Below are 21,221 nucleotides of genomic sequence, written 5' to 3'. Positions count from 1 at the left end.
GATATCATTACCCTATGTACATGTATGATTACATGAATGGTTAAACTAAAGAATGCTTCCCAGAATTTCCTTCAGTGAAGGGTTAGGATTGGTCACAAGAGAAATCTATACAAGATTCAGAAGGCAACAGTGAAGCAGTAGCTATTTCTATTCATGGAAAGTAGATGTAGGCCAGGCCTTATTGCAGCCCCTGACTCAGCTTGTTGGTCAAGGGCAGCTGACTAAGCACCAGTTAGTCTCCCTGGGTTCCTCTTCTTCCAAATCCTGGCCAGATTTGAGTGCCATTCTGTAGCCAGACCATCACTTGTCCTATAGGCTATTCACAGGAGCCAGGGTGGAGTCAGGGAGACCAACATGGGGAAGGGGCAGGTGATGATAAGAGTAGTTTCCAGTTGTTACTGCTCTCCTGAAAATTCTTGCCTACCTTTATTCCTTCAGCCTGACCTGTGACTTCAGAATCATCACCAAAGATAGAACCAAAGAGTCAGACCAAGTCTTCCATCATCATTCACAAATGTATAAAATCCATGTAATAAATCCTCATTGCAGTGGTTCTTGCTTCTCCAAGGCAACCTTGACTGAGAGACAGAGTAAAGAGTAAGACAATGCTTTCTGATAACCCCACAAATAGGTTCACTCTGATTGGAGAATTTAGGCTTAGAGTTTATCCCACAGCCAGTCATTGAGAGTTGTAATCAGTGGTCCTTCAATTGGACGGGCCTGCGTCATGAGCTGATTGGTTGGCACCCCACCTGGGCCTGAGAGTTCAGAACACCTGAGAGTCATTGAACACCAGGTGAAATCTGGATATGCACTTGGAAATGGGAAGAGGTGGATAGGTGAGGCCAACAGCAGTTTTCCCCTAAAAATGGGACATGAGATTTACTATTTCCTGTACTAAGAAACTTTTTTCTCTTAAGTGTAATTCAAGAAGTTAAGTCTTCTCAGTCCTTCACCTCAGACTGGGCAATAGGCCTGTGTCTATGTATTTCTGCACTAAATCAAATGCTAAGTAAATGGAAATTCATAGGCAATGTCTGCCCTCCACATGCCAATTTATAAATTGCTGATGTCATGGTAGAACCATCAAAAACCTCCTCAGGACTATGGGTATACCTGACCCAGGCTTACGGCCAAAGAGGGCCAGTAATTTGGTGGGTGTGCTGTACCTGCTTCAGGAAAGAAGCTAATGGGGAGAGATTGAGAGAGAAGTTTCCAGAATGCCTGATTCAGAATATTGTAAAGTTAGGATCCAATGCCATGACTTGTTGAGAACCATTATGGCAAACTCCTTTGAACATTTCCTGAATGAAATTATGAAACTAGGACAAAGGCAGTTGTATTTCCATCTTTTTCAGCCATCTGACTTTTTACTAGAGTCTCTTATTTCCTTTTCTGAGTAAGCAAAAACCTAAATGTTACCCAAAGGAAAAGTGGAACAGTGGGAAGGATGGAAGTGAATTAGGTGATTCTAAAAGATCATCAAAAAATAGGGCAAAATGGAAGGGATATTACACACAACGGTGCTGTTTGTTCTTTTTGTAAATGCATAACAACTTTGTTAACATAATTCACATTTCATATGATTAACCATATCTGTTCAGTTTGAAGAGCCCATAATTATTTTTTTCTTAAAATGTAGTTCCCATTTACTGATTTTTCAATTGTAGTCATAATTTACTCTGCTTAGAGAAGTGCTCTTGAGGAGGGAATATCACCTTGTTATGTTTTTCAAGGTGGAATAGGCTGCTGTGAGTTCTGGGGAAATAATAGATGAGTGATAAAGGTTGTTGGAGAGAGGACTTGATTTTTCATTTCTAAAGCCATTTTCAAGAGGTTTCACTGAGAGTTAGGAAATAAAAAAACATTAACGACCTTCTTTTTATGCTGGTAGAGAACCTTTGTATTCCTCTCCATTTTGATAACTGAGAAGCTACTGCTTGCTTAAGAATAAGAATTCAAGTTCCACCGAGAGAGCTGCAAACCCACTGCGGTTAATTAGCCCATTTGCCCTGGGCTCCTGCCTAGAGCAAGGTTTTTCAATCCATCTTTCAGGAAAGCTCTGTTTTGACCAGTTAGTAAATCTTGTGAAAATTTACCAGAAAATTGCATTAGATTGCCAGGGCTGTTGTAACAAAGTACCACAGTTTTGTTAACTTGAAAAAAAAAAAAATTGTTTTCTCACAACTTGGCAGGCTAGAAGTAAGAACAAAAAAGTTTAGATAAAATTGGTTCCTTCTGAGGACCACGAGGGGTCCTGGCCTTTCTCCTGAGCCTATAGATAGTGGTCTTCGCCCTGTGGCTTTACACGCCAGGCCTCTGTCATGTCTTTTTAAGGGACACCATTCATCTTGGATTAGGACTCACTCTAGTGTTGACTTAATTATCTCTTTAAAGACCCTGATTCTAAATGTATTCATATTCTTTGGTACTGGGGTACCTAACCTAAGCACTTCAACAAATGAAAGGATGACATAATTCAACTCACAACAAAAATTATTTGGTCCATTTTTATATTTTTACTTACTGAAATCAACTACTTTGGTCAAATGCATTTTAAACAGTCATTAAATAAACCTTTAAATTTTTTCCTCCTTTTTCTATCATCCAAAAATTGTAGAAATCTACAAAATGTGGGTGGTGGGGTGACTCCAGAGTCTCAGGATGATCATAATTGCAGAGGATAGCCAATCTCAATAACTGAAACTCTGTCCAGACATTGTTGTTTAACATTAAATATGGTTGTTTAACCATGGACATACAAACTCCGCTTATTAGAACTAATAGCAATATAGTAGATAATACATACTTTTAGATAATTTTCCATGGATATTTGATATAATGATAGGATCTGGATGCTGCAGAAAAGGAGTACTAACAGATTGGGTGTTGGGGTTGTGGACTGCAACAGGAATCTAGATCCTTTTGAGATACCTATCTATAGCTAGGTATAGAGATATAGATAAAGATGTATAAAATATTGGTGAGCACTGAGTTGCCTGGGAATCAAAACATTGAGCAAAACAAAACAGTGGAAGTCTTAGATCACCCAGAAAGCACAGTTAGCAAAGCTCCTGGGAGACTGTTTTTGAAGTGTGTGGAGGGTGGGAAATAAAGACTGGACGTGCTACACTCCTGAGGAACCCACGGAGATCATCCTGAACCGGGACTGAGAGAAGAGACAGAAAAAATCTCCAACTGAGAACTGTAATTTGAGAGAAAAGGTTAAAAAAAAATCTCTGTCAATGGCCATTTTAAACAGAGTGATTTCAGTGTAATTAGGGTTAACAACCTTTCCCAGTTTGCCCAAGACTGAGGGGTTTCCTGTGACATGGGATTATCAGTGCTAACACCAGAAAAGTCCCAGACAAACCAAGACAGATGGTCACTCTAAGTATAAAATATTGGAAGTCACTGTAAAAAATAAAAAGGACAACTGGAAGGAATAGCACCTTAAATCATCATCAGGCACTTTGCAGCCTAGCTCAAATAAGCACCATAGTACTCCACAGTATTTGTTAGGAAAAGATACTGATAGCAAAACTTGTTTAGAAAATTCTAACTGAGGACCAGGCTCAATATTAGGCTAATATTAGGCTAATGTTGACTGGACTGTCATAATTAAAAGTCAACTCTCCTTTAAATTTATTTGGATATCATTGCTCCACACATGGGGCCTGGTTTGGCATAAATATGGCATTGGCTTTTGCCTAATGTAGTTAAATCCCTGCAAGGACGTTTATGTGTTAGTTACTCAATTACCATTTTATCTGACTACAAAATATTGAATTAATTTAGTAAAAAAAAAATATACACATATCTATCTATCTATCTATCTATATATAAATGCAATTTGTCACTTTTTATAAACCTAACAGGTTATAAAGAGGGTATTTGTCAAAGTGTATTTTGGTTTATGAAAACCAGTACTAGGAATGTTCATCTGCACAATAAATTTTAAAAATGAAGAAAGTATAAAAAACTTGTGTCAAATCTTTCCATCTTCTCAAAAAGTCTTCGCAAATCCTTCTCAGAATTGTCCGATAGTGATTTAACATGGACACAGATTTTGCAATTATCAACCAGCCCATCAGTTAACACTATGGAACATAATTTATGCCAAACCAGGCCCCATGTGTGTGAGCAATGATATCCAAATAAATTTAAAGGAGAGTTGACTTTTAATTATGACAGTCCAGTCAACATTAGTCTCCTTTCTCTGTTTTTATTTTCTTCCTCTTTCCCTTCATTTCTTTTCCCTCTCTTTTTCCTCTTTGTTTTCTCCCCCCTCCGCCACAACAACAGAAAGAGTAGGAGTAAACCTATTATTTTTAGAACAATACATGAACAGTTACTACTCATGAGAAAATAATCTCATTGTAGATCTATCATGTTTTAAACAATGCATGGCATGAGACATGACTGAAAAAAAATTTAGGACATTTTCAATCTAGTGGAGGAGTTAAGTGTGTAAACAAATAATTACAGATGTGACAGAAGAAATAATTGATCAATAGTCATCGAATTTACATGCAGAGAGGCCTTGGATCCATGCTCTTTATCTTAAGGGATTACAAATATTACAATATGAAAAGCAGTGAGATTCGTTATTATCATTTTTATTACGGCTCATTCATTGTTGTCTCCTGGTTTTGTGGCATAACAATAGACATAACTATAATTTGTTCTTTTTCATATTTACATTTATCTAGGTTACAAACTCATTGGACAGTTAACTTCAAGTGTTTCTTTGAAGAAAGAGCAGACTTGAACTCTTCTTCTCTCTGTACTACCTGCTTCTGAAATTTCATTTCCCTATGTCCTGGGAATGCAGAGCAAGCACCATCGATCTGCTATCCTGCCTTCTCATCCCTATTTGTATACTTATAGCTTCTGTATTATTTAGGAACAGAACACACCTTCAAATGGAAAGTTTCTAAAATCCTAGGCAAAATTCCTTATTAAATTTTACAGTGACAACCACATTAATGCACTCCTTGATTCCTTGGGGCCAAAGGGCACTTGAAACACAACATTTAAAGCTCTTGGTAAATTCAGGAATCTATCAGTAAGTCCTGACTCAACAGAATCAGACCCAGTTTACGGGCAGGACTTTTACATTAATAAAAGATTGTGTTTCCAAAACGTTCTATTGTTTAAAAGAGTCTAGAATAACTGCAATGCTGCCTAAACAGTGAACCACAGAAATTATTCTATCACTGAGCACTTCACGCAGGAAAAGACCTTCAGAGAGACCCAACTATGACTAATTGTGAAGATATGACATTGACCGAGTTGCTTCTCTCTTTTTGAAAGAAACAAATATTTCAGTGATTGGGAATTTAAAAAATGTATACATCCTGAATCTTGGATAAAGTAATTGGAAAAAATTCTTGGAGGTTGATATATTTCCCTAAAATTACTTTAATCAACATAACTGTAGAGTATTAAAGTGTAGCCGTGAAAGCAGTATATAAAAATATATATCATGTAGAATTGATCATAAAGGATAGACCATTCTAATCAGTCTATGAACTAAAGTGATTTTTAAATAAAAGCATGTACTATAATAGACTTCTTATGTTTTTGTTTATTTGATAAAAATTATTTTCTATAAAATACAGGCTTTTCATTTTTTGAAGTACTTTATTAAAAGAGTTTAATACAATGCCTACTTTGAATCTTGTTATTATCATTGTGTCTTCCCTTTGGTAGAATGATGGATTGAATTAATCATTGACACTGCTTTTCTGGTGGCCCTTAGATCAATAAATGATTTCCAAGATGATTGAAGAATCTCACTGGTGAAGTAATTTATGTGAACATATGTCACCTTCATATTGGGTATTATTTTCAGAGCCAATCAACCCACAAAATATTTAGTGATTCGTTAGATGTCCAGTACATAATCAGAAAATCTACAATGAAATAAACCTATCCGACGGTCACCTCGATTTATTTTTATAGCCTAAGTTCAGAAAAAGTCACCAACCATAAAGACAGCTTTCTCCATATTGAACATTTTTTCTTTTATGCAGGTGTGCCCGTACTTAAATTCAAATGTCCCTTTGGGAACTCATTCATTCATTCCTCATTTAATAAATAATCAAGTGTCTAATATAAATCATAATTACTGGGGATGAAAGAATAAAAAGACACATACCAGTCCTCTCGGACTTAGTAATCAGTGGGAGGAAACTATTTCCTACAAGCTCTTCCTTCACACATTTGGAGACAGCTATGTTACTCTTAGATTTTAAAAACAGTTCCTCATTAGGTTACACAACCAAAGTGTCCTCCTTTCAGCTAAAGAGTTTTCAGTTCCGTTACCACCTATGCTATTTTCACTGTGGTTTGCCCCTGCTCCTCTAGATATTTACCCAATACAAAACCCAATTTCTTGGTGAGGTCTGTCCAGAGAACACTCATCTACTCAGCCTTCTGTTTAGACACATTATTTGTTCCCTGTTATGTGCTAGTCAAATGTGAATATAACTGTAATTACTGTCTTTGAAAAGTTCACATTCTAAAAGAGTTCCAGAATGAATGAACAAGGCAACTGCTTCTCTAATTGTGGGGAACATAGTTCCATTTTTGATCTGTGTTCTGGAGATAAGAAAATGGATCTTAATAGACTTGTTACTGAACTTCATCATTTATGTTAGTTTAAGGAGTTGTGACCACAGACACAGGCCCAAATTCACTGAGCTAAGCAAATAATCTGGAACCAAAGGCCTCTGAGAAACAATACAGATTGCAAAATAATCAGGTGCTTTTTTGTTTTTTTTTTTTTTTTAAGATAAAGTGGGTTGTGGTAAGTTCTAGCAGATTGGTAGATTTTTGATCAGTACTAGTATGAAAATGTAAGGGAACATGCAAATACTTATGATAGAACCAGGTGCAGTTTTCATGAATTAATTACATTTAATTATGAATTAATTACATTTCCTATTTGCTGCCTCTTTCTCCTCGAGGGAGTGACAGCTTCTGAGTCTGTGACACAGTTCTCTCAGTCATATCTTGGATATAAACATTCCTTCTTGGTCCTTTTAGTCCTTTACATGGGAGGAAGTTTCCTTCCTCCCTTGTTCTCTGTGTGAAGTTTCTATATTTTGAGAGTTGTTCAGACTTGTGCTGCAAAGGGATGAACAAAATAGCTTAGGCACCGGTTTACTCATCTCATTCCATTTATTCATTAATCTTTTAAAATTTAGTGCCTGATCCATGTTCAAAAGTTTGGTAAATTTTGTATAATGAATGAATAAATGGTGAGAATTTGGTCAGTCAATCTCATTTTTTAAAATGTATATTGTTTTTGCAGTACTGGGGACTGAACCTAGGACCTTGTACATGCTAGACAAGCTCTCTGTCACTGAGCTACATTCCCAGCCTTTCTTTAAAATTTTAATTTGAAACAGGGTCTCACTAAGTTGCTCAGACTGAGTTTTGAACTTGCAATCCTCCTGCCTCAGCCTCCCAAGTAGCTGGAATACTGTGTTTCCCTGTAGTTTAGAATATACCTGTACTTAGTAGGCAAAACAAATTCTGGATTTATTGCAGGTGGATGAAATTACAAGTCTGTGGTAGAGAGATGACACCAACAGTATAGGGACATCACAAAGGGTGATGATCTCGTGATGATTTTGAAGGTAATTCATTACAGCTACATAATATTATATGTCAGTATTGCTATTAAATATTTTAAATCTCAGCCCTGCCACTATTGGTTCTGCCTTCAGCTCAGACAACATTTGGGAATGACTCTTCCACGATCCTTCAGTCCTCTCAACAAGAGGGAGCAAAACACTTGTGCTTAGGTTGGTGACAGTATTGCCAAGTTGATAAAGCAAGCAGGTGTCATTTCCAGGATATAAATATGTAGATTGTCAAGGTTTGCAAGTGAAAAACTCTTAATATAGATCTGTTGTTAAATATTGTTCTTGCATATGTTTCAGGGAACTGTGTAGGTACAAATTGAGAAGTAAGGTCCAGGAACAGAGAAGTTATCAACTCCTATAAAAAAAATGACATGGGAAACAGAAACCAACAGAAGAAGAATTCAGGCAGGACTAAAATAGAAGTTTACCTGGTTATCACTAGTGCCTCAGTAAGAAAGAACCAGATGTTGCAGAGAATTTCAGAAACTGGATGAAAATACTTGCAAGGATAAATTTTGTATGTCAAATTTAACTTTTTAACTCAGTGAGGTAGGATATATTTTCTAAACCCTTTCACAATCAATTCCAGAAATTTCACTTCTTCTTGGAATGTGTCCTATATCAAAGTTTAAATAATAAAAGGGAACTGTTTTTATCAATATAAATCACAATGAAGAGTTGATGTTTTATACAATGATACAAGAAGTTCTGATGACAGGAGGTTTCTCTTCAGGGCAATGTCTGATTACCCTTCAGGTGTTGGGCCCTCAGACCAGATGATGTGGAATTTCTTTGTTTTCAGTGCTCAGCACTTAAATCCACCAAGCTGCTATCCATCACCAGAATCCATGGTATAAAGAATGACTGACAAAGGATAATTATTTTGACTGTAAAGTCAAACAAAAGAAGAGGCGGTGTCTTTGTAGAGGAGGACTAAGAACCAAGGCTGAAGGCCTCTCTCTGCTCCAAGTGATCCTTTCTCCTGAATGCAGAGTTGGCTATATATTGAGGCTATGTGCTTCTCCATTGTATTAGTTTGCCAGGGTTGCCATAACAAAATACCACAGACTGAGGGATTTAAGTAGCGGTATTTATTATCTCACAGTTATGGAAGCTGGAAGTCCAAGATCAGGGTGACTGCAGGGTTGGTCTCTTCTGAGGTCTCTCTGCTTAGCTTGCAGAAAGCTGACCTCTTAATATCTCTTCACAGTTCCTGGACCCTCTATGACCACAACCCTGAGGTTTCTTCCTTTTCCTTTAGGGACACAGTCATACTGGATTAAGATCCAACTCTGAGGACCTCATTTTAACTTAATTACTTTTTTATAAATTGTATCTCCAAATGTAGTTATATTATGAAATGCTGAGGTTATAAATTTGGACGGACATGATGAAGCCCCATATCAAGCACTATATATACTTAGTATTAAATGAGAACTTTCTTCTGCTAATAGTATATGTACAAGAATAGGTGACAGAGCATTTATCATGGACCATGCTTCACTCCTATGAGGGACATATAACTGGGGTTATAGAAGCACACACAGAATTTCCAGATGAGAGTACTAGATTATGGCAAACTCACCTATTCTTTTGATATCTTCATGCAGTTCTGAAGTATAAATCTTTCTAGATATCATTACAGATATTTAGGTTGATTGGCCCTAATTTCAATGTTTCATCAAATATCAAGAGCCAATTGGTTCACATCAGATGGTGTGCATGCCCCTGAAAGCACCATCTATCCACAAGGTTTATGTCTCTCGGGGAGTGCTGGGCACTTACCTCACTGATTCAGTATTCTGAAAACAAGCTTCTTTTAGGTACATTATAATGGCTACCGATTGTGAAAAAGAGGCAAATTTAAAAGAACATTAGTCTGCAACTTCAGATGCCGGCATAGTTTTTAACCTCTCCTCATGAAACTCAAATGGGCTAATGTAATGTGGACAAAGTGATTGGTAAAATCATTGAGTGACATGTAAATCATCACTTTGTAGTCCTCTTGGTCCTATTGCTCCTGGTGATCTTCTAGCATTTTGGTGAGTTAGAGATCAGCACTTTTACTGGTCTCTCACTTTTAGACTTTCTTTTTGATCATTTCACTTAATTAAAAAATCAGTACCATTCATTTCACATGGGATGACAATAGAAAACCTGAGAAACACATCACAAGAGAAGCCACTGAACTATTAAAATGAGTTATGATTGCTTATGTTGTTGTCACACAAAACAGATATGGGAAATGAGAAATTTGTGTCAAAAGGAATAATATACCCTGAGAAGTTAGTTTCTTAGACTAAAAGCATGAAAAATGCAACAAATCACATGTGCAAAGTCATTTGTCTTTAAAGGGAGGACTTCTCTAAGAGAGTTCCAGTGGAAGGTGGGGGATTTATAAGGACCCATTGCTGGGTGGCAAGATTTCAAGGCAAAGGAAGGGGAGGAGGCATCATTGACATTTCCTCTGGTCAAAACTCAACTGAACTGAGAGAAGATAAAGAAGCTTTTTAAGCACAGGAGATGAAGTGGGTGGGCACAGGAGTCTTGGCACTGCACAGCAGTGAATGGGCAGTAACCTGGGACTGAACAGGATTGGAATGGGACAACCTTTGGAATTTTTTACCCTTCTCTGGAGGGCTGGCTCCCTTATCCTAGATTTTCATATTTTATAACTTAATTCTCTCCATCTTATACCTGGTATTGTTCACATCTCCACTCCAATTTTATTAGTTCAATTTTTCATCTTTATTTAAAAAGTATACTGCCTGCATTAAGGATGGCAAAATACACGATTTATACATGAAAGTCTTTGCCTCACAGGGTTCTGTTAGTTAAATGTGTGTTTTTCCTTCATAGTCATATCTTCTGCTCACACTTGTCATCTACCTTAGCACCTAAGGATAGAATTAATGTACTCAAAGACAGCACTTCCCAACTAACAACTAAAACAAAAGCATAAAGTTGACCAAAGGAAAGTAAAGTGAAATTGGATTCATGTAATAGGTAACCATGTACATTTTAAGTATTCAAAATTATTGTGGATTATCTATGATTAGACATATATATGTTAATAAATGTATGAAAGACATGCATTGGGGAAATATGTAGCAATTTCAAAAGTGTTGACACTTAAGAGGAGAAACAGATGAATAATGGAGCATTAGTTATTTCCGTAACATTTTAAATTTGTTTTTATAAATGGAACTCTGAGCCATATTCACCAAATGCTAATATATGTTTAGTCATGTTTTTGCACACTGATCCTTGAATTAACAATATATTCTATATTTTTTCTGTGTATTTGAAATGTTTTAGAAATGAAAATAAATTAAAATTTTAATTATATAAGCAAAGTCTAAACCCCATGCTTCTGCTAGGAGCTACCTCACCAACTCACTTGCTACTCTTCCAGAACATTTTCCTTTAGTAGTTGAAAATATTGTTTCATCTAACACAAATGGTTAAGATACTACATTTAAATAATTATTTGTTATTTAATACATAATACCTGTGTATTACTATTTGACAAAGGATCACTTGTATACCATAAATGTGTTAGGCAATAGGTTGAAGATTGAAATTGCCATAGTTTTCCTCTAAAATATTAAAATTGCATATCTCTCCTATGTTTCTATGTAAATACATGACCAGTGTAACTCCACAACATGTACAACCACAAGAATGGGAAGTTATACTGCATGCATGTATAATATGTCAAAATACATTCTACTGTCCTGTATAACTAAAAAGAACAAATAAAAAATTGCACAAAAATTATATGTAGGAATTCTCTGTCATACAGGCTAAAGAACTCTGGGACTACAATCACAAAACTGGATTCTAGCTCAGTTCTGTTAAATATTTAAATAACAGGTAAGTCAGTTAGCCTCTTCAAGTCCTTACCTCTTTGTTTATAAAATGAAGACTTGATATCTTTCCTAACTCTGGGTCCTCTTGACAGGTAGCTAAATAGCAGAGTTAAAGAAGTTGGTTCTGATGTCAGACTGAATATGTAAAAGCAGTAATAATCCCTTTCTTACAAGGTACTTGTATAGACTGGATAAAATAAAAGAAACACAACCCTTAGAACAGTGCCCAGGGAATATAAAAGAGCTCATGCTATTACAAAATACTGTCATCCCCTATGCTCAGATCCATGCTAGCCTTTTGAAAGTTTACAATACCAAGTGCTTTGTTTTGGTTTATTACTTATCAGATACTTCCATAATAATCTATTGCACCCCAGGATTGAAAATACACACACACACACACACACACACACACACACACACACACACACACACACACACACACCCTGGTCTGAGCCTTGGCGACTTAGTAATGTATATGAGAAGAGAAGTACATAGTTACTGATCCCCATAGTTTCAAAGAAGAGCTGAGTGGTGAGGTTCATTCCCAGTTGAGAGGAGGAATTCACTGATGAGACACATTAGTATTGGGGCTGGAGCTGGCTCAAAACAGATTTAATGAATAATGTGGGAACCCAGTGAAGTCTCAGTAGTCATTGTTGTCTCTTCTCAGCCACTGTCAGTGCTAATTGACAGAATGGAATGACAATGTCTTCAGTGATTTCATCACTAACCAAGAGGGCTCTGGGTTATGGGAAGAATTTGACTTAATTATTTACAACCTGAGGCAAGAAGTTTATGTGCCAAAATTTGCATTCCTCTACTTAAAAGTATGAATTCCATTCATTTCTGAAACTCAAATTCTCTTTCCAAGCAAGTCATTTACTTTTTATTCCTCTCTGCAAGGAATTCCTCTACATGCTCCTTACTCAAGTCCTGCTCGCTGAGGCAAGGCACTCGGTCTTGTGATTCTTAGTTTGAACTTAGAGGATATTTCAGCCCTCACCAAAGGAGGAAGTCAGCATTAAGCAGAGTCTTAATATCCAGTGTCTAGAATGATTCTTAGAGAGACAGTCTTTAGATCCTTATAGAAAATTGATGTGGAAGAGTTTTTCCATTCTCTCTGACTGACTGCAATAAACAGAGGTTCACAGGCAGATGAATCTGTGTTGTCTGCTTCATTCTACAAGTTGCAAGATTATTTTGGCAATTTTTTTTCTCTCAGATTATTTACTCATTTGTAAACTAGAAATAAAAGTAGACCTACCTCATTGGGTTATTGTGAGGATTACCAAGATAGCTCACGATACTTAGTAAACTACCCCCAAAAGGGTTAACTATGTGTTATGTGGCACACAGAATTCAATGCATGTATATTAGTTCCCATTTCTTTACCCTTTCTTCATTTTCTATAAAGTAAACCGTAGCATTGCAAATCATGATATTAATTATTTACTTTTATTTTCCAGGAAATATAAGGAGAATATTTGAATCTCCAACATTTGAAATTTGAATTTTTTTTTTTTTTTTTGTGATACCGGGTATTGAACCCAGGGCCTTGTGCTTAGCAAGTGCTCTACCAACCGCAGCCTGAAAAGTTTTTAAAGTTCAAGATTAGTTGGTTAAGAAAGAAAACTGGGATGAGAAGACAGTCATACAGACCTTTCTTCCTGACTAGACCAGCTGTATAACTAGGCGTGGGGATGGTGTGCCCAGCACACTTCACCCACATTTGTTAGCATTTTGTTCTAGGAGCATCACATCATCTCATGCTAATACACTTTAACATGTGCCTCAACAGCTAAGCTTCTGTTTTGCTTTGTTTTGTAGCTTTTCAAATGCCTCCTATGATTTGATGTATGAAGAATTTGAGTAAAGAGAGTTTTCACTGAGCTGAACCAGGTGGTCTCAGAAATCTGACTTAGACTCCAAACTGAGTCTCTATTTTCCTTTTTTGGTTTCATGCCATTTTTTTCCCCCACTTCGCTGGTTCTCTAATCATAATACCAATCAAATCACTGAAACTCTTTTTTGCTGCCTTTCACAAAGAAACAGAAACAAAGAGCACTATTTTTGACTGAAAGGAACTGATAACTGGCTTCTCTCCTCTTACATCATGTCTGTATTATCAGTGTGGTTTTAGTTTCAGAAGATGGCTAGAAAGCAGCTCTTCTGAGAGTGGCCCTGAACCCCTGATAGCTTTCCTATTAGTGATGGTATTTCTGGAACGCAAGTGTTTTCTTCTGTTTTCCTTATTCAGCTTAAAACACACACACACACACACACACACACACACACACACACACACAAAATATCCAGACCTCTTTCTAAAGTGACCCCATGAAACCATACATCGCTAAGAAGGGTAAGGGTATAATCATGTGCTGTCTCATATACTGTTATTAGCTAAATGCAATGAGAATGTCTTTTAGTCAGTTTTTTTTTTTTACCCCCTGCTGTGATTGAAGGACCCAACCAGCACAACTGTAGAGGAGAAAAGATTTAAGGGCTCACAGCTTTAGAGGTCTTAGTCCATAGAAGACTGGCTCCACTCCTGAGACTGGAGGCAAGGCAGAAGTGAGGCAGGACATCATGGTGGACAGTGTGGCAGAGGAAGGGAGCTCACATGGTGATCAGGAAGCAGAGAGAGAGATACTCCACTGACCAGATACATATATATACATACCGCCAAGCCACGTCCCAATTCCCACCTCCCCCAGCCACACCCTACCACTTTGGTTACCACTATTAATCCCTATCAGGGAATAAATTCACTGATTGGTTTAAGACTCTTACAACCCAATCATTTCTCCTCTGAACCTTTTAGCACTGTTCTACACATGAGATTTTGTGGGGAGACACCACATCTAAACCATAACAGAATGAATCCCACGAGGGATTTTCAATTTTTATCCATGCTTCCCAGGCTTTCCTTTCTGATAACCCAGTTACATTAATTATAGAAATAACTCAAGTTTGTTGAACATTAAGTGTATACCAGGCATTTCTACCAAGAACTTTAACATAAGGGAACAATTCATGGTGGACAGGCTTGGAAGGTTAAGTGGTCGACTCTGTATCCAAACTTGAGTCTTTGTACTGTAACTCCAGCAGAATCACACTTGGGGAATGTATTTAAAAGAGGCTATATTTTCTGTTTCTTTCAGATACCATTTGAACAGCATGAATGAGATAATTTGCAAATGGGTACCCCATCCAGATACAGACTCCATTTTGTACAGACTTACCTCAGCTCCAAGTTCTTTAGTCCTAATGAGCAACAAGGCTCCCACTTCTCTTTCTACATCAGACAGACAGTTGCAGGTATTATTAGGAAAGACACAGATGGAATTAGGCTACTGACAGAGGATCCATTATGATCGGATTATTTTGTGGATTTATTTTAAATTTCCCTAAGGAAATGTATCAGATATGTGTGCTATTTTAATGCCCCATTAAAATTGCAATCTTCTACGAAGAGAAATTACAAGTTGTTACAAAAATCATATACTTTTTTCAATACATATATTTCATCATGTACATGATTACAGAAAAAATTGTTTTGATTTTGTGCTGTAAAAGAATTATAAGAAGATCTTAAATCAGAAATATGATGTGTATAAGTAGCTCACAATGGAGAAATGAAAAAAGGAGAGCATGAATCAGACATACTCAGAGGAACCTTAGGTTTTTTACCCTTACTTGGTAACCAAAGTGAAACCAAAGATTTTTCTTGTTATAGCTCAAAGGAAATGAGTAGTGATATCATTCATCCTATAAGGAAATATACAGTTAAGGAAAGAAGGAAAGTACCTTCATTATTGAGACTGTTCTTTCCTTTTCTTGTGGCAGTGTAAAATACTCTGTGGATTTATTTAATTATCTTACAAAAATGTGCATTAGTGAAAACAAATGTTCTTTACCCTGATTTTTCATAGGAACTATGGTGGGGCATGGACAGATCTGGACTCCCATTTCTTTCTTTCAAAATAACTATCAATCATCCTTACAATGGCATGAATTACCAAACACCTGGCAAGACCCTATTTCCTATTTTTCTTGCATTAATAAACTTATGTATATTTTTACATCATAAAAATCTATGATAAGTGTTTTGACAATACTTTAAGCATTGTGATATCATGTGTGGAGATCCACACCTATCACTTTCTTTGAATACAAATAAAAATTAGTGTTGAGGATAAAGACATATACATATTTCCCTTTTATATGAAAAGATATTGTCAGAATTGAATAAGCTGAAGAAAGAAATATGTAATCATTGGTTGTTGAGAATCTCCCTCTAGTACAGATCTACTCTGTTCTTGTGTGTCAAGACTTCCAAGTAAAGAGTAAATAGTACTATATTAGTCTAGACTCATACAATTATTCCTCATTAATTTAATCTGTTTGAATTTTTTAAAGTCTTACTTTTATAAACTATCCTTTTTATGACTTAAACATTTTATCTTGATCTTCCTAGAATGATTTGTAAAATTCCTACTCATGTATACTAAATGTACTCTGTACATTACTGTGAATATAATTATTTCTGAAAATGTAGATTGCTTTATATTGCAACCTTTTACAAAGGTATTAATTTTTTCCCTTTATCTTCCTTTACTGTTATCTGGCATCTCACCTTTTAACTTTTGCTGATAACCATGACTTCTCTATCAAAACACCTTTTTTTGTTGTTGTTTCTCTCACCTATTATAAACATAGAAAGTAGATAATAGTTCTTAAGTTAAAGTTAACAGGTTCTAAGTTAGATTTCTCTTACATTGGTTTTAATGTATTTACCTATTCAAATTGTATACCAGATTCTACTTAATATTCTGGATGGTTGATATCTTCAGAAATATGACATCTGTTAGTTAGGGATGAGAAGAGGTGGAGGAGGGGTCTCTAGACAGTCCAAGCAACATGAATTGGGGCAGGAGTGGACATTGGAAGTGGTACCAACTGAAAGCAGCAAGTCATTTGGCAGGGCTGTAGCTTCGACTACAAGACAAAGAGAAGGGGTGTGGGACATGTCATTAACAGGAAAGGAATGGAGCAATAGGTAGGAGGAAAATAGCAAAAGCTCTTACATTTTATGCTGAGGAGTTTTCCTTTCAACGATGAGGTGTGGCATGCCACTAAAGTGTGTTAGAATGGCAGCATCATGAGCAAACTTGCTCCATTACTTTCACAACCACCTTCAGGGAACATTCTTTGCATAACACATCACTTTTCATGTCACTGTGAAAATGGGGTTGCCTGTGACTGAGGAAAACATGTTTATGTCATGTATAACACTAGGTGCTGGCATATGATTCAAAACTCGAATAGTGAAAGCAGATTGTGTTTAACCCTTCTTTAAAATAGGACTTCATATTTGATCTCTAAAAGGAAGAAAAACAATCTAAAATTCAAATATGATAATGAAGTCTACCTCTTACATAGGACACAGAGAAAAGATCATAATATTCTGAGTGTCTCTTTGAGAGGTTCAGAGTCCTCCAATGTATGTGTTTTTGGCATCTGGCAGCAAATTGTAGAGCTAGGTCCGTAGTGCTTGCCATTATGTAAAGCATATTGATTGAGAAAGAGCGGGAAGGAGGATGTGTGGAAAGTTGAGTGAAATGTGTCACAAATGTCAATCACTGACTTCTAACATTATTCATCATTATTGTCATTAATATAGTAACCATTATCTTAGTTTTTAAGTGACAGACAGTAAAGATTAACAGGTTTTCACATGAAGTTCTATGTAAGTATTTAGTTTTAAGAGTTGATTTATTCCCTTAGTACTGCTCAGAGACTGTAACCCTCAGGGAGCTAAATGATCGGATCTAAGAAACAGAACATGGAACTCTAAGAAATATTCTGCCACATTGCAATGAATATGACAATCAAGAAAAACAGCAACAGAAATGAGAAGGATGACAACCAAGATAACAATGATGGTGATGACATTTTTCTCAATGGCTGTTGTGTATCTTTATTTTCTGGTATTGGAAAATCCTAAGAAATAATGTATAACAAAGTTAAATATAAGAAATTTATTCCAATTTGCCTAGGTGGACATAGTTTCAAAGCCTCCTGTATTGTACACTTTAGAACTCAGTACAGATTTCTCATATATTGACATCCCTTAAAATCAAACAAAAACCTGGCCCTGGGGGACTCAGTCCCTAACTCCATAGGGATAGTGAGGGGAAGTTAGAATGAAGTGGTTCAACATCACTGACATTCATTCCTAGGTCAGTTGGACAGAGAATGTGGTCTTCCACTAAACAACTGTTTCTCCTCTGCCTCTGGAGAAATGAGAAGGCACAATTTAAACAGTCAGGACCTTGCCCTTGCCACCATATCTTCTTGCTTTTGTGTTTTGTTAGATGACTTCAAAGTCAAGCCAGGTATCATTAAATTCAATCAAATGTCATAGAAGTTTGACCACTCCTTCATAATAGTGTCCTGTGGTGATGTTCTAGGCTTAGATATTTGTGAGATTGGTGTCAGTAATCAGAAACAAAAATATCAATTTTTGTCCTTAGGCTCTATTATTTTTATTAGTGTACTCATTTTTAACCCAGAATAGTGCTTTATTTTTGGTTTATAATTAAACTATTCTTGTGCAATCAAATTAGTTTGCTTTATTCTGATAAGCTCACAGTGATTTCTTTGCTTGACTAGGAAAAATCCCCTGAAAATACTAAGATAATTAAATAATATGACTTGTGATCTAAAAATTGCATGAATAGTCAGGATGTGTCTAAGATTTTGCAGAAAATGACTAAGATTAAAAATGTGTAGCCATCCATGTTATTCTTCTGAGAGCAATTATGATAGAAAATGTCCTCTTATCCAAGATAATAGTGTGTTCAATATGGTAAATTATAAAATACAAAAATTTTGCATGTTCTGAATATGAAAGCTTAAAAGATTTTCACAACAAACAGTTTCATGAAATGCATGAATGGTGTGTATAGAATGAGCCTGTCTAGATAAGACCAGGAAAGCTGAATCAGCTTCATTCAAAACTGTCAACATTTGTGACCTTGGAACAAATCAATAGAATCTATTCAGCTTGTCTCTGGGAAATGGAGTTAATTCAACTTCTAATTCAAGTCAATTAATATGTATTGATTCCTCACCATGTACCTGGGTTACAACAAGTGGTTAGCTTTCTTGTCCTCCAGTAGACCACTACCTAGATGGGAGACCAATTTGGATACCTCAAACCTTAATGCAAAGGTGGGCTAAGACTATTATTAACAAATACATTCAAGGGAAACAGAGGATGGCTGAAGGTTGACAGAAACTGGAAAGGATACGAAGTTTAAATTAGGTAACTAAAGAAGAGTTCCGTTTTCCTTTCTTCTTAGGCAATGCTCAAGATTCTATAGAATCACATACTTTTTCTTCCTCACTGATCAATTAATTCTAATTTGCAAATATGTAAACTACTTCTATTGGTAGAGAATTAACTCTTAAAATGTAACCATCATGTCTTGTATTTATTTTTGAAGACTAGAGTTGAAGCTGGGTGTTCTCATTCCTCAAATGGGGAATTTGAGTAAAAAGGATAATTCGGTGAAAAAGCAGAAGAGAATCCTTACTTCTTCATCTTTCTGTCTTGATTAAAAAAATCATCCTGTTTTACCTGGACAATCAAATCTTACTAACTAGGAGAAATAAAAGCTAACATTCCAAAGATTCCTTCACATCATGTACCACTTAATGACAGGGATATGTTCTAAGAAATGTGACAGGCAGTTTTGTTTTTGTGTGAACATCATGAAGTGTACTTACACAAACCAAGATGGATATGACATCACTACACAGTAGAGTCTTGCGAGAACACCTTTGTGTCTGTGGTCCATCATTGACAGAAATGTCATTATGCAACACAGATTGTATTTTTATATGGAAGGGCAGTTGACTGATACTGTTCAGATTCAGATGTCAGAATAGGACCAGTGTTTTTTTGCTTGGGTTTTGGCTTGACAAAGGTAAATTTCTAATAATAAGAGTGGCCAAAAATTTCAAATGAACAAACAGGAAATAATGAGCTACCAGTTTTCATTAGAAGAAAGGTTACCATCCTTCCAAATAAAACTGGGCTCAGGGACCAATTTGGGCAAACATAAATGTTTCCTTAAGAAGCAATTTTGGGTGGACTCAAATATTCAAGGCAAGAAGAGAAGCAAGAGTTCTGCTCCATTGAGTAGGAGTGAGATGACTTTGGCTCAAACATTAAAAATAAAATGAGCAGCTGAGAGGGGGAAAAGGAGCAAAAATACCAATCCTTCATCCTTGAACCATTTGGGAATGTTATATATCCTCAAGATATATAAAAAGACAGGTTGAAAAGAAAACCGACAAATCTTTTTTTTTCCCTGTCCATTATGAATTACGAGCCATCTGTACAGCCAAAATATCTGAACGAAGTATTCTAATATGCAATAGATGAAATGAGATGTCTAAGGAATTAGTTATGGATGTAGTTTTCTTTGTCAAATAATTATAAATTACATTTTGTGTGCATTTTAAAATGTAAAGAAATAGGCATGGGTTAACCTCTTCAGTGTGCTGATTATAATTTTGCTTGGACTCTTAAGACTAACTTATTCCATTTAGAGACAAATGGAGAAGCTGAACTTAAATTCCAGATGGATGGTTCTGAGCATCAGTTTTCAAGCAACGAAAATGCAATGCTGAGTTAGATTTTTCTATTAATAGAGATTGATTTGATATTAGCTAAAGTTGGATGACTTCTAAGTTTCATCCTAGATAGGATGATGCAGGGGAAGGAGGACAATCCTAATATTCTTTAACAGTCAAGGGGAAAAGGGTAACATTTGGAGCATTATCTTTTGGTCCTGTGATGATCCTAGGGATCAAACTCCTTGAATTTCAACACAGAGCTCTGACAGTGTTTACTCCGCTGTCACTCCTTGTCCTTGAGCTTTAGCAATAATAGAGTTGGTGGCAGAAGTAGGGTGAGTTTTATGAGTTTAGACATATTGCAGTTGTAAATACTTGGTTTCAAAGGATACCTGATGGTCCCTAGTACCTTTCCCAAAATGACTCTTTTCTAACTCTTACATTCCCAACTTACTTGGTGAGGGTTGGTAGCGTAATTGCCAGAGTTCCACTCTCATCCACTTATAGTCTTTTTAAATATAAAAATATGTCTTTATCTTTACATGACTCCAGGTAGCAATCATTTTTATATTTTTATCTTCACTATTAAGAATCCTCATTAATTTAACAATGGGTTTGTTTCCTCTTTCTTGCATTGTATGGTACCCTACGCATAGCTATAAAAATGGTTATGCTGATGATCAAGAGGCACCAGGCAATTTTAGTGGAAATTTTGTAAGAAAATTGTTTCATAAAACTGATTTTCTTTTTCGTGGGTCACTACACAGGTCAGTCAGAATATGCTATAAACATAATATATCTGGTTTTAGTGAACTGTCATGTGATATCCTTAAATAAAAATCAAAGAAACTCAACATCAATGATAGTATTATTAAGTATACTTACAGCTGATTTAATAATTAGATTCTCAGTCTCTTGATCAATGACTCAAAGAAGAGTGACTTAATGTGGAACGTGCTGAAATGCCATTCTACAACATTTATTTTTGAATAACATAAGTCAGAACAGTTATTTTACTGAGCTTTTTTTTATCAGC

Source organism: Sciurus vulgaris, assembly GCF_902686455.1.
Source record: "Sciurus vulgaris genome assembly, chromosome: 8".
In the NCBI taxonomy this organism is placed as follows: Eukaryota; Metazoa; Chordata; class Mammalia; order Rodentia; family Sciuridae; genus Sciurus; species Sciurus vulgaris.
Note: the sequence above shows the minus strand (reverse complement) of the source record.